Source organism: Moschus berezovskii, chromosome 10 (genome assembly GCF_049115385.1).
Source record: "Moschus berezovskii isolate FMDL1 chromosome 10, NW_MosBer_1.0, whole genome shotgun sequence".
Taxonomy (NCBI): Eukaryota; Metazoa; Chordata; class Mammalia; order Artiodactyla; family Moschidae; genus Moschus; species Moschus berezovskii.
The window spans coordinates 20,550,711-20,565,922 of record NC_142469.1 but is presented as its reverse complement, the minus strand read 5'-3'; the positions used below and the strand labels follow the sequence as shown (position 1 = coordinate 20,565,922).

The window sequence follows — 15,212 nt, the reverse complement described above, 5'->3', positions numbered from 1 at the left end:
GTGAGAGTTGGACTGTGAAGAAGGCTGATCGCCGAAGAATTGATGCTTTTGAACTGTGGTGTTGGAGAAGACTCTTGAGAGTCCCTTGTACTGCAAGGAGATCCAACCAGCCCATCCTAAAAGAGATCAGTCATGGGTATTCATTGGAAGGACTGATGCTAAAGCTGGAACTGCAATACTTTGGCCAACTCATGCGAAGAGTTGACTCACTGGAAAAGACCCTGATGCTGGGAGGGATTGGGAGCAGGAGGAGAAGGGGACTACAGAGGATGACATGCCTGATGGCAACATCAACTCAATGGACATGAGTTCGGGTAGACTCCGGGAGTTGGTGATGGACAGGGACGCCTGGCGTGCTGCGATTCATGGGGTCGCAAAGAGGTGGACACAACTGAGGGAATGAACTGAACTGAACTAAATTCCTTCCTTACAAATATAGAGAAGTGGCTGAAGTTCTCTAGCTATGGCCACTGAATCCAATAAACTGCATGTCCAGGGATGGGAATGGATCTCAGCTGCTGTGAGTCCTTTTCTATTTCAGCATTACTTGTTACTTTTCTTACCCTGCCTACCCCTTTGGAAAGAGTACCATCATTAAACTCTTTTTAGTTACTGAGTATAACATCTGTTCCCTGCCTGAACTCTAATTGAGAAATACGAAAAGTTCAGTTCAGTTCAGTTCAGTTCAGTCACTCAGTAGTGTCCGACTCTCCGCGACCCAATGAATCACAGCATGCCAGGCCTCCCTGTCCATCACCAACTCCCGAAGTTCACTCAAACTCATGTCCACAGAGTCGGTGATGCCATCCAACCATCTCCTTCTCGGTCGTCCCCTTCTCCTCCCGCCCCCAACCTTTCCTATCATCAGAGTCTTTTCTAGTGAGTCAACTCATCGCATGAGGTGGCCAAAGTATTGCAGTTTCAGCTTTAGCATCAGTCCTTCCAATGAACACCCAGGATTGATCTCCTTTAGAATGGACTGGTTGGATCTCCTTGCAGTACAAGGGACTCTCAAGAGTCTTCTCCAACACCACAGTTCAAAAGCATCAATTCTTTGGCCATCAGCTTTCTTCACAGTAAAAGTACATATTTTTAATGATGCAAGCCAACTGACATCCACTTATCTTTCTATCTATTGCAATTTCTCTCTTTCTTTTTCCATTTACTGACTTTTCTCTTATTCTAACTCTTGTTCTCTTTCGACTATTTCCAGGTAACACAATAGAAATCATAGGTCACAAAATATGTAAAATATGTAAAAATAAAGATTAGACTTTACATGTAAGATGTGGAATGCAGTGTTTAAGATAAGGGCTTTAGAATTATCTATATCTATCTATCTATCTATATATATATATATATATATATGAATCCTAATTATCATCATGAGGCAAGATTATTTGAATTCCACTGCTGGTCAAGAAGTAATAAATCTACCAGAGGCCATTGCTCCCATTGATTACAACTAAAACTTCTGGACAAAATACAAAAAGCAACTAAATGAGGATTCTGAAAAATTACCACTTACAGGTAGACTGAGGAAGTAAACGGTGAAAAATAATCTATAATAGGGCTAAATTTAAAAACCTTTTCCCCTATCTTTTATCCTGTTTTTAAGCAAGAGTATCCCATTGCAAAACTGTGCAGTGGGGCATGGACAGCCAAAATCCTGAGAGAAACTTTGCCTTTCTGGCCAGCAGCTTGGGACAGGAAGTCCTGCTGAGCTAGCATGTATAAGAGGAAGTCCTTTTTTAAAAATTTTTGCACTGTCCCAAAGACAATCTTATTCATAAATTATCCAGTGGTGATGGCCGTGGTGGCACCGGCCTTAAAACCGTGAGAGAAAATCTAGGATAGTGCCTCCTGTCGCTGAAGACTGTGGAAGGAATCTCTGTATTTTTTTTTTTTTTAATCTCACTCTTTCCTCTCACTGTTTTGCCCTACAGGAACTCTTTTCTCTCGGACAGAACTGTGGGGCAGCAGGAGTGGTGTAATCTCTGAGAAAAGTATCAGTTTCTAGATCAACTCACCAAGAGGATACAGCAATTATAAATGGGCATGTATACAAAAGCACAGGTTCAAAATACATGAATATAAATGCACCCCAATGTTCATTGCAGCACTATTTACAATAGCCAAGACATGAAAGCAACTTAAATGTCCATCGGCAAAGGAATGGATAAAGAAGATGCGATACATATGCACAACGGAATATCAGCCATAAAAAGAAAGAAATGATGCCATTTGCAGTAACATGAATGAATCTAGATATTGTCATACTGAGTGAAGTAAGTCAGACAAAGAAAGGCAGATACCATATGATAAAACTTAAATGTGTAATTGTAAAAAATGATACAAACTTGTCTACTAAACAGAAATAGAGTTACAGATGTAAAAAACAAACTTATGGTTACCATTAGGCAAGGGGAGGGGAGGAATGAATTGGAAAATTGGGACTGAAATACACACATGACTATATATAAAATTCCAATTGCATAGGAACTTGGAATGTTAGGTCCATGAATCAAGGCAAAGTGGAAGTGGTCAAACAGGAGATGGCAAGAGTGAACGTCAACATTTTAGGAATCAGTGAACTAAAATGGACTGGAATGGGTGAATTTAACTCAGATGACCATTATATCTACCACTGTGGACAAGAATCCCTTAGAAGAAATGGAGTAGCCATCATAGTCAACAAAAGAGTCCAAAATGCAGTTGTTGGAGGCAATCTCAAAAATGAAGGAATGATATCTGTTCATTTCCAAGGCAAACCATCCAATAACACAGTAATCCAAGCCTATGCCCCAACCAGTAATGCTGAAGAAGCTGAAGTTGAATGGTTCTATGAAGACCTAGAAGACCTCCTAGAACTAACACCCAAAAAAGATGTCCTTTTCATTACAGGGGACTGGAATGCAAAAGTAGGACGTCAAGAAACACAGGGGTAACAGGCAAATTTGGCCTTGGAGTACAGAATGAAGCAGGACAAAGGCTAATAAAGTTTTGCCAAGAGAACACACTGGTCATAGTAAACCTGGAACATTACAGGTTCCTATGCAATAGAAATTTTATATATAGTGATGTGAATATTTCAGTCCCAATCTTCCAATTCATTCCTCCCCTCCCCTTGCCTCTTCCAATAACACAACAGAAGACTCTACATATGGACATCATCATATGGTCAATACTGAAATCAGACTGATTCTATTCTTTGCAGCCAAAGATGGAGAAGCTCTATAAAGACAGCAAAAACAAGACTGGGAGCTGACTGTGGCTCAGCTCATGAACTCTTTATTGCCAAATTCAGACTTAAATTGAAGAAAGTAGGGAAAACCACTAGACTATTCAGATATGACCTAAATTAAATCCATTATGATTAGACAGTGAAAGTGAGAAATTGATTCAAGGGATTAGATCTGATAGACAGAGTGCCTGAAGAACTATGGACGGAGGTTTGTGACATTGTACAGGAGACAGGGACCAAGACCATCCCCAAGAAAAAGAAATGCAAAAAAGCAAAATGTCTGTCTGGGGAGGTCTTACAAATAGCTGTAAAAGGAAGAGAAGCAAAAAACAAAAGAGAAAAAGAAAGATATACCTATTTGAATGCAGAGTTCCAAAGAATAGCAAGGATAAAGCCTTCCTCAGCGATCAATGCAAAGAAATAGAAGAAAACAATAGAATGGGAAAGATTAGAGATCTCTTCAAGAAAATTAGAGCTACCAAGGGAACATTTCATGCAAAGATTGACAAAATAAAGGACATGGACATAACAGAAGAAGAAGATATTAAGAAGAGATGTCTAAAATACACAGAAGAACTATGCAAAAAAGGTCTTCATGACCCAGATAACCACAATGGTGTGATCACACTCCTAGAGTCAGACATCCTGGAATGAGAAGTCAAGCATGCCTTAGGAAGCATCTCTATGAACAAAGTTAGTGGAGGTGACGGAATTCCAGTTGAGCTATTTCAAATCCTAAAAGATGATACTGTGAAACAGCTGAACTCAATATGCCAGAAAATTTGGAAAATTTTGGAAAATTCAGCAGTGGCTGCAGGACTGGAAAAGGCCAGTTTTCATTCCAATCCCAAAGAAAGACAATGCCAAAGAATGTTCAGTGTACCGTACAATTGCACCTATCTCACATGATAGCGAAGTAATGCTGAAAATTCTCCAAGCCAGGCTTCAACAGTTTGTGAACTGTGAATTTCCAGATGTTGAAGCTGGAATTAGAAAAGGCAGATGAACCAGAGATTAAATTGCCAACATCCTCTGGATCATCAAAAAAGCAAGAGAGTTCCAGAAAAACATCCACTTCTGCTTTATTGACTACACCGAAGCCTTTGACTGTGTGGATCACAACAAACAGTGGAAAATTCTGCAAGAGATGGGAATACCAGGCCACTTAACCTGCGTCCTGAGAAATCTGTATGCAGGTCAAAAAGCAACAGTTAGAACCAGATACAGAAAAATGGGCTGGTTCCAAATCAGGAAAGGAGTATGTCAAGGCTGTATATTGTCACCCTGCTGATTTAACGTACATGCAGAGTACATCATGTGAAATGCTGGCCTGGATGAAGCACAAGCTGGAATCAAGATTGCCAGGAGAAATTTCAATAACCTCAGATATGCAGATGACACCACCCTTATGGCAGAAAGCAAAGAAGAACTAAAGAGCCTCATGATGAAAGTGAAAGAGGAGAGTGAAAAAGCTGGCTTAAAACTCAACTTTCAGAAACCTAAGTTCATGGCATCTGGTCCTATCACTTCATGACAAATAGAGGGGGAAACAATGGAAACAGTGACAGACTTTATTTTCTTGGGAGCCAAAAACACTGCAGATGGTGACTGCAGCCATGAAATCAAAAGACAGTTGCTTTTTGGAAGAAAAGCTATGACCAACCTAGACAACATGTTAAAAAGCAGAGGCATTATCTTGCTGACAAAGGTCCATCTAGTCAAAACAAAGGTTTTTCCAGTAGTCATGTATGGATGTGAGAGTTGAACCATAAAGGAAGCTGAGGGCTGAAGAATTGATGCTTTTAAACTGTGGTATTGGAGAAGACTCTTGAGAGTCCCTAGAACTGCAAGGAGATCCAACCAGTCAATCTTAAAGGAAGTCAGACCTGAATATTCATTGGAAGGACTGATGCTAAAGCTGAAACTCCAATACTTTGGCCACCAGCTGTGAAGAGCTGACTCGTCTGAAAAGACCTTGATGCTGGGAAAGATTGAAGGCAGGAGGAGAAGGGGATAACAGAGGATGAAATGGTTGGATGGCATCACTGACCTCATGGTCATGAGTTTGAGCAAGCACCAGGTTTTGGTTTAAATCATAGATTTTTAAATAAACTATAACATATCCATCTTATAAAATACACATAGGAAACTCTACTTTTAACCATCTTTAAGTTAAATAAATATTCATTACCAAGAATCAAACAATAGCTTCCTTATCCTACTCACCATCAAATGATGATTTTACTGTCCCTCTCGTTTGGATTTCAGAACAAATGGATTTTCAGATCCTTCCAGAACTTTTATTTTATATAAGCTTATATACAACCTGAAATATAAGTTGTTAAGCTACTGCTGCTGCTGCTAAGTCGCTTCAGTCGTGTCCGACTCTGTGCGACCCCATAGATGGGAACCGACCAGGCTCGCCAATCCCTGGGATTCTCCAGGCAGGAACACTGGAGTGGGTTGCCATTTCCTTCTCCAATAAGTTGTTATAGTCACTATGAAATATGAGAAATCTAACTGGGATGCTACGAAAAGTGTTTCAAGACTCAAATTTTAATGAAAACATAAAGTTTCACAGAAAGATATGTTATTACATAATTTATCCAAGAAAATAGTTATGCATACATATCTGAATATGTATGTAAATACACAGAAATCCACTGTAAGGATGCTTATCAAACTGCTAATCACACTTATCTCTGGGTAGGGTAATGGATGATGGATGGAGAGTAGTGTGCAGAAAATGGAATATGGGTGATTCACCTTTCTCATTATATATTGCCTGTTTTATGTAACTTTTATATAAATTATAAACATAAAATTGTTTTATAATTATATATTGCAAAGACTACTTTTATAATGAAAAGAGAAAGATTATGAGTTTAAACAAAAATGTGTGTAACAAAACAGAATTAGAAACAGAATAGGAGAGAATGCAGCTTTGACAGGGATCAGCCTCAGGTCCTGGTGGCACACTTTTATATGGAGAATTCTTTGAGGCTATAATCCAAACTGAAATGGAAGTCTGAAACTTTTCTACAGAATAATATAGGGAGACTGAAAAGTAGCTTAGGCTTCATGTGAAAAATCAGGAGATTGAAAGTATGAAGAGCCCCAAAGTGAGGCTATTTTTGAAGAGTAACAGAATAAGGAAGGAAATAAAGAAAGGTACAGAGTAACTGAAGAGGTCTTGGGTGAAGAGCCGCTACCTGCACAGGTGAGTAAAGGGCATGTTGCTATGGAGAAGCTAGTTCAAACCATCCCTCGCTGTGCCCTCTTTCTCTGTGTGAATTGTAAAGTAGGCAAGTGAGGTGAAGAGGGTTGGGGTGGCAGCTTTGTTACACCCAGCTTTGTTTTACTATCGGGTCTACTTGCTTATAAAGAATTGCCTGGTGGAATGTGTTGTATCAAGGAAAACTGACCCAGTGAAGCTTTTCTCTGAAAACCTCTTTAAGCCTCTAGTTTCCCACTTAAAAATTATGGAAAACAAGACCTACGTCACAGTGTCATTCTGAGTGTCAAAGGCTACAATGTATGTAAAAGTGCAGGAAGTTATAAGTGTCATGCAAATTTACATGTTGTTTAAAAGGGAAAAAAAATAAAGTTCTATGAATGCTAATATAAAATCTAGTAGCTTCCCTGGTGTCTCAGTGGTAAAGGAACCACCTTCCTGATCCCTGAGTTGGGAAGATCCCCTGGAGAAGGAAACGGCAGCCCATTTCAATATTCTTGCCTGGATAAACCCATGGACAGAGAAGCCTGGCAGTCTACCATCCATGAGGTCCCAAAAGAGTTGGACATGACTTAGAGACTAAATAACAACAGAAATATGAAAAACATAGCCTCTAAGTGTAATGAGAAATCTATATAAATTTCCCCACTTAGGCTTGCAGATTAATTTTTTTATAATGTGTGAAACAAAACCAAAATGGAATAGTTGAAAATCTGTAGTAGTGACTCCGTTGGACTTAAATTAGCCCTCTAATTTTCAATATTGAAGGTTTTCTCTTTTCAATTAGAAAAAATTTGCATAGTAACACAAATCATTTATGGATTTATCCTTGATTATACGTCTGATTTATCTTTGAGTATATGTGTAACAGTTTTTCCTGGTGGCTCAGACACTAAAAATTCTGCATGTAATGCAGAAGACCTGGGTTGGGAAGATCCCCTGGAGAAGGGAATGGCTACCCACTCCAGTATTCTTATCTGGAGAATTCCATAGACAGAGAAGCCTGGCGGGCTACAGTCAGGCATCAGAAAGAGTTAGATAGGACTGAGCAACGAACACTTTCAATTGCCTAATTCAGTTTGGCAACCCACTCCAAATCTGATGACTTAAAACAATAGTCATTTGCTTTTTTGCGCTAATCTGCAATTTGAGGAGGTATCAGCAACCACAGGCTATTGTTACTCCATGTAACACAAGCTGACGTCACCTGAATGGGGCTGGAATAGCCACTTCAGTTTGACTTTTTGACAACACCTGGCAATTAGGAGCTGACTGTCAACTAGAAGCTCAGATGGGGCTGTGAGCCAGAGGTCATGATAGTTCCTCTCTACCTGGATTGTTTGAGCTTCCTCACAACATGGCAACTGAGTCCAAGGGCAAGCATCTCACAGGAACCAGAAGGAAGCTAAATCTTCCTTTATATCTTACCTCGAGTCCACTGTATCACTTCCACACTAAGACTCTAAGATGCCAATCCTCTTCAATTTAAGGGAAGGTACAGTCTGTCACATTACCTAAGACATAGTAAGAAAAAATAGATTTTAAATTTTATATTCTTTCATATTGTTTTGATTATTGAGTTGTATGAACGTATGTCCTATTCAAAATGCATCTGTGTACGTGTACATATGTGTATGTATGTGTTCCCAGAGATACTTAGAGAAGTTAAGTAACCTGAACAAGCTCACTCAGGTAGCGAGTCATAGATTTGGGGATTAAAGACTTGTATATTTAACTTTGAAATGTAAGTTCTTATCCACATTGTGACTCAGCTTCTCTCTCTGGGTCAAACCCCTCTCTAGATAAAGGCAGCTGTTCTACAAGATAACTCCCTGAGACACTGGACTACATTCTTCCTTTCCTGTGGAGAAAGATTGTGAGTCAGCTCTCAGTCCATTCCTGGTTCCCATATATCTGCCTAATGCCTGCTCTCCTTCATATTGAATATAGCAGACTGCTTTCATAATGTGATATTTTATTAGTTTAAAAAGAGAAATAGAAAAATGATGCCTAAGAGGAAGCCCTTCTACATTTCCAGGATTTTCAACAGATCAATAAAATTTTCTTTTAAGATAACATGTAAGAAAAATAAACATCTAGTATATATATATATATATATATATATATTTCAGTAGAACTGTCTGAAAATCCCATGGTGGTAGTTTAGTCACTAAGTAGTGTCCAACAGTTGTGACCCTATGGGCTATAGCCCACCAGGCTCCTCTGTCCATGGGATTTCCAAGGCCATTTCCTCGATCTTCCCAACCCAGGGATCAAACTCGGGTCTCCTGCATTGCAGGTGGATTCTTTACTGACTAAACCACCAAGGAAGCCCTGAAAATCCCATAATCTGTAGCCAAGTTTGGCCTCAGCATTATTTGTTTTTCAGAGAGCATCCTTTTATATTTAGAACATCAAATATAAAAAGCAGTCTCATAAGGGAAACAAATTGCTAAGCACAATGCTTGGAATGTTGTCCCTCCATAAAATCTCATCCACTGGTGTTCTTATGGTATGGAAGAGAATGATATTCAGGCCACATTGCTACCATGGATATTAGAATTGAATATTAGAAGGTTATGTAAGCTAGGGCAGGAAACAGGATGAGATGAACAGTGAAACTTGCACCCTCCTCCCAGCCACCTTTCTGGTCTCCTTGGGGCTCTTTGGATCACAATGAGCTCTGGGAAACAGGCTTTTACAGCAGACAGATCTGTTGCATTTATTCATGCTTTGATGTATTGGGTTAGGCCACATTTTATAAAATGTTGGAGGGACCACTGAATTTAGAGTCAGAAGACTTGAGTTCAAGTTTTCATTATGCCACTGAGAATAATAACTCATCTGCCCCGCTTATTTCACCAGGTTGATTCAAGGTTCAAAAGTACTTTGTAAACTGAATGACAGCAAGACTTTGTTATTATTAAATTAAAGAAAACAATTCAAGCAATAGCTGACTTCATGGAGTTATCTGGCTTGAATCAGAATTTTGCCACAGCAGGAAAGAAACAAACCAGTTTCTTTTTTACAAAGGGAAAAAAAAAGAAAAGTTAATTTTCATGGTGATTGCATCTTAGAGTAAATGATTTTTGTTTTAAAAACTGCTCTAAAATGGGGTCAAATAAAAGAGATGCTGATGATAACTATACGGTATCATTGACTTAAGCATGTACAACTTGAGAGTTGTGAGTTTTAGTTTTATTTGGGAGCAAAATGAGGACTGCAGGCCATGTGACAGCACCTCAGTTATCTCTGAGAAATTGCTTCTGAGAGGAAGGGAGAAAGTCAGTATATATGTGATTTTGGTGAAAGGAGAGTACATGCAATCAAGTACATATTTTTTCAGAAGGTTTCTGCTAGTCTCATGAAGCTTTTGCTAGTCATAAGGAACAGCTGTCATCATGAAGGATTTTAGTGCATATAAGGAGATAGAAGAACTGGGCTCATAAAATCAACTCCTAAAAATGTTGACTTATCAAAGGGACTGTCCAGCCATTTTCTTTCTCCAGCAAAGAGTGCATCATTTCTTTTCTACACCCCTGAACTTCTTTCAGTTCAGTTCAGTTCATTCTCTTAGTCATGTCCAATTCTTTGAGACCCTATGGACTGTAGCATGCCAGGCCTCCCTGTCCATCACCAACTCCCAGAGCTTGCTCAAACTCATGTCCATCGAGTTGGTGATGCCCTCCAACCATCTCATCCACTGTCGTCCCCTTCTCCTCCTGCCTTCAATCTTTCCCAGCATCAGGGTCTTTTCCAATGAGTCAGTTCTTCACATCAGGTGGCCAAAGTATTGGAGTTTCAGCTTCAGCATCAGCCCTTCCAGTGAATTTTCAGGGCTGATTTCCTTTAGGATTAACTGGTTGGATCTCCTTGCAGGCCAAGGGACTCTCAAGAGTCTTCTCCAACACCACAGTTCAAAAGCATCAATTGTTCAGGGCTCAGTTTTCTTCACAGTCCAACGCTCACATCCATACATGACTACTGGAAAAACCATCAGTTCAGTTCAGTTCAATTCAGGCACTCAGTCGTGTCTGACTCTTTGCGACCCCATGAATCACAGCACGCGAGGCCTCCCTGTCCATCACCAACTCCCGGAGTTCGATCAAACTCATGTCCATCGAGTTGGTGATGCCATCCAGCCATCTCATTCTCTGTCGTCCCCGTCTCCTCCCACCCCCAATCCCTCCTAGCATCAGAGTCTTTTCCAGTGAGTCAACTCATCACATGAGGTGGCCAAAGTATTGGAGTTTCACCTTTGCATCAGTCCTTCCAATGAAAACCCAGGATTGATCTCCTTTAGAATGGACTGGTTGGATCTCCTTGCAGTCCAAGGGACTCTCAAGAGTCTTCTCCAACACCACAGTTTAAAAGCATCAATTCTTCGGCGATCAGCTTTCTTCACCGTCCAACTCTCACATCCATACGTGACCACGGGAAAAACCATAGCCTTGACTAGACAGACCTTGGTTGGCAAAATAGTCTCTGCTTTTTAATATGCTATCTAAGTTGGTCATAACTTTCCTTCCAAGGAGTAAGCGTCTTTTAATTTCATGGCTACAATGAGCACCTGCAGTGATTTTGGAGCCCCAAAAAATAAAGTCTGACACTGTTTCCACTGTTCCCCCATCTATTTCCCATGAAGTGATGGGACCAGATGCCATGATCTTCGTTTTCTGAATGTTGAGCTTCAAGCCAACCTTTTCACTCTCCTCTTTCACTTTCATCAAGAGGCCTTTGTGTTCCTCTTAACTTTCTGCCATAAGGGTGGTGTCATCTGCATATCTGAGGTTATTGACATTTCTCCCGGCAATCTTGATTCCAGCTTGTGCTTCTTCCAGCCCAGAATTCCTCATGATGTACTCTGCATATAAGTTAAATAAGCAAGGTGACAATATATAGCCTTGACGTACTCCTTTCCCTATTTGGAACCAGTCTGTTGTTCCAGTTCTAACTGTTGCTTCCTGAAATGCAAACAGGTTTCTCAAGAGGCAGGTCAGGTGGTCTGGTATGCCCATCTCTTTCAGAATTTTCCAGTTTATTGTGATCCACACAGTCAAAGGCTTTGGCATAGTCAATGAAGCAGAAATAGATGTTTTTCTGGAACTCTCTTGCTTTCTCCATGATCCAGCAGATGTTGGCAATTTGATCTCTGGTTCCTCTGCATTTTCTAAAACCTGCTTGAACATCTGGAAGTTCACGGTTCACATATTGCTAAGGCCTGGCTTGGAGAATTTTGAGCATGACTTTACTAGCGTGTGAGATGAGTGCAATTGTGCGGTAGTTTGAGCATTTTTTGACATTGCCTTTCTTTGGGATTGGAATGAAGACTGACCTTTTCCAGTCCTGTGGCCATTGCTGAGTTTTCCAAATTTGCTGGCATATTGAGTGCAACACTTTCACAGCATCATCTTTTAGGATTTGAAATAGCTCATTTGGAATTCCATCACCTCCACTAGCTTTGTTCGTAGTGATGCTCTTTAAGGCCCACTTGACTTCACATTCCAAGACGTCTGGTTCCAGGTGAGTGATCATGCCATCGTGATTATCTTCGTCGTGAAGATCTTTTTTGTACAGTACTTCTGTGTATTCTTGCCACCTCTTGTTAATATCTTCTGCTTCTGTTAGGTCCATACCATTTCTGTCCTTTATCGAGCCCATCTTTGCATGAAATGTTCCCTTGATATCTCTAATTTTCTTGAAAAGATCTCTGTTTTTCCTATTCTGTTGTTTTCCTCTATTTCTTTGCACTGATCGCTGAGTAAGGCTTTCTTATCTCTCCTTGCTATTCTTTGGAACTCTGCATTCAGATGCTTATATCTTTCCTTTTCTCCTTTGCTTTTCGCTTCTCTTGTTTTCACAGCTATTTTTAAGGCCTCCTCAGACAGCCCTTTTGCTTTTTTGCATTTCTTTTCCATGGGGATGATCTTGGTCCCTGTGTCCTGTACAATGTCACGAACTTCTGTCCAGAGTTCATCAGGCACTCTATCTATCAAATCTAGTCCCTTAAATCTATTTCTCACTTCCACTGTATAATCATAAGGGATCTGATTTAGGTCATATTTGAATGGTCTAGTGGTTTTCCCCACTTTCTTCAATTTCAGTCTGAATTTGGCAATAAAGAGTTCATGATCTGAGCCACAGTCAGCTCCTGGTCTTGTTTTTGCTAACCGTATAGAGCTTCTCCATCTTTGGCTGCAAAGAATATAATCAATCTGATTTCGGTGTTGACCATCTGGTGATGTCCAAGTGTAGAGTCTTCTCTTGTGTTGTTGGAAGAGGGTGTTTGCTATGACCAGTGTGTTCTCTTGGCAAAACTCTATTAGCCTTTGCCCTGCTTCATTTTGTGCTCCAAGGCCAAATTTGTCTGTTACTCCAGGTGTTTCTTGACATCCTACTTTTGCATTCCAGTCCCCTATAATGAAAAGGACATCTTTTTTGGTGTTAGTTCTAAAAGGTCTTGTAGGTCTTCATAGAACCATTCAACTTCAGCTTCTTCGGCATTACTGGTTGGGGCATAGACTTGGATTAGTGTAATATTGAATGGTTTGCCTTGGAAATGAACAGAAATCATTCTGTCATTTTTAAGACTGCATCGAAGTACTGCATTTCGGACTCTTTTGTTGACCATGATGGCTACTCCCTTTCTTCTAAGGGATTCCTGCCCACAGTAGTAGAAAAACCATAGCTTTGACTATATGGACCTTTGTCAGCATTTTAATGTCTCTGCTTTATATGCTTTCTAGGTTGGTCATAGTTTTTCTTCTAAGGAGCAAGCGTCTTTTGATTTCATGCCTGCAGTCACCATCTGCAGTGATTTTGGAGCCCCCCAAAATAAACTCCTTACAGGGAGTGCTGAAAACCAGCAGCCACAGCAGCACATGATTTAATCCTTGTACAGGTAGAGGACAAGTGCCAATCTGTAGTTGACAGTATGTATACACATTGTTCTTATTGTTGTCATTATTACTGTTTCTCCAAAATGGTCAATTTGGGAAAACCAAAAGCAAAGCAGAAATTACAATGGAGACATGTCTGTTTTTGTTCTTTAATTATTTTGTCCCTTTATGCATGAGGCCTGCCCTTTTCATCAAGACTTCCTTGGATACATTCTTAGAGAAAGAGAAGGAGCTGGGAGCTCCTTAAATGACTGAGATGAATTAGTCTTAATAAAAAAGAGAAAGTGTCCATGAATTCCAAGTTACCTGTTGTCCTAAAAAGTTGATTGGGGACAACACAAAAATAATATAACTGTATTAACTCATCCTAGGGCTTCCCTGGTGGCTCAGAGGTTAAAGCGTCTGCCTCCGATGCGGGAGACCCGGGTTCGATCCCTGGATCGGGAAGATCCCCTGGAGAAGGAAAGGGTAACCCACTCTGGTATTCTTGCCTGGAGAATCCCATGGATGGAGAAGCCTGGTAGGCTCTAGTCCACGGGGTCGCAAAGAGTCGGACACGACTGAGCGACAGAAAGAACGAACGAACGAACTCATCCTAAAAGAGAACAAAAATTATGCTTTGGAACACCCATTTTTATGGATAAGTTGCTCGTGCTTGTGCTCAGTAGCTGTGTCATGTCCAACTCTTTGTGGCTCCATGGGTTGCAGCCCACTAGGCTCCTTTATCCATGGAACTTTCCAGGCAAGAATACTGGCATGGGTTGCCATTTTCTACTCCAATTGTTAGGGTTTCATAACCAAATAGCTTCTCAAAAAGGAGAAGAGTAAAGATGAAGTGAAAACACAGTCCTATTTATTCAGTATCTCATTTTTATATACTTCATAACCATCATACTGGAGATTTTGAGCAACAGCCACATTTTTAAGTTACAACAGGGCTTTAAGATATCGCAATGTCTATTTAAAAAATAATAATAATACTGATTAAAAACGAAAATAAACTACAGAGCTAGCTCTTTAATGTATTTTATAGCAATCTCATAGAAAAGGGTAATGTTTTCTAAAATTACAATATTTTGCATATATTAAATTGAATGTCAAAATTGGATAACATCAGCTGCAACTGTGGTGTTAAAAATCTTATAGCAAATTTTCTGCTCCATTTTGCCTTCAACCTTACACCACAGATATGCATCAATTTTTGCTCCTGGAGGACAAAATATATCCATGATTATATCCATGCCTTGCTGAAGGTCATCATTGATTAAGACTTCTGATGCTGGAATCTGGAAGAATTTTCCGAATTTGTGAGGTAAGTTTCGAATTCTCCCATTCCATTGTCAAGACTGAATGTCATCATAAGCACATGTTGGAGGGGTACAATAGCCAGCACTTCTGCTATAGAAGAAGGAATCCACAAAGTTTTATCAACTAGGGAATTTAGATTTTGTACTGGTCTCGAACTAGAACACTGTTTACATCCACAGTGACGTATTTTTCCTTGCATAAAGAATGGTGCTGAAAGGTCAAGTACTTCCAGGTCTCTGTGACCAGATCTCACAGGAATTACTCTATGAAACTTGTTTGAGAGTTCTCAGATTTCATTGAGTGTATCTCCTTCTATCAAAATTAGACACTCATTTGAAAGTGGGAGAATCCCATTATTTTTCACAAAATGAACAGCTACTTTTCGTTCCTTTTAATCTTTAGCTAAACTGAGGTCACATAAACTCAGAAGACTCTTTCAATCTGTTAAACTTCATTGTACTAAGTGTCATTCACTGCAAGAAGTTCCACATGAAGGTAATCTGGACAAGATTTTGCAAGAGGGTGT

The 15,212-nt window shown here is 39.9% G+C and overlaps 1 long non-coding RNA gene across 1 annotated transcript in view; it reads right to left on the bottom strand.

The window, feature by feature from the left end:
* Nucleotides 1–15,212, bottom strand: part of LOC148776287 (uncharacterized) — a 32,227-nt gene that overhangs the window by 10,479 nt on the left and 6,536 nt on the right. The window contains exon 2 of the long non-coding RNA XR_016038486.1: nucleotides 7,908–7,993. This is a non-coding gene — a long non-coding RNA (uncharacterized LOC148776287). The remainder of the gene's footprint in view (nucleotides 1–7,907; nucleotides 7,994–15,212) is intronic.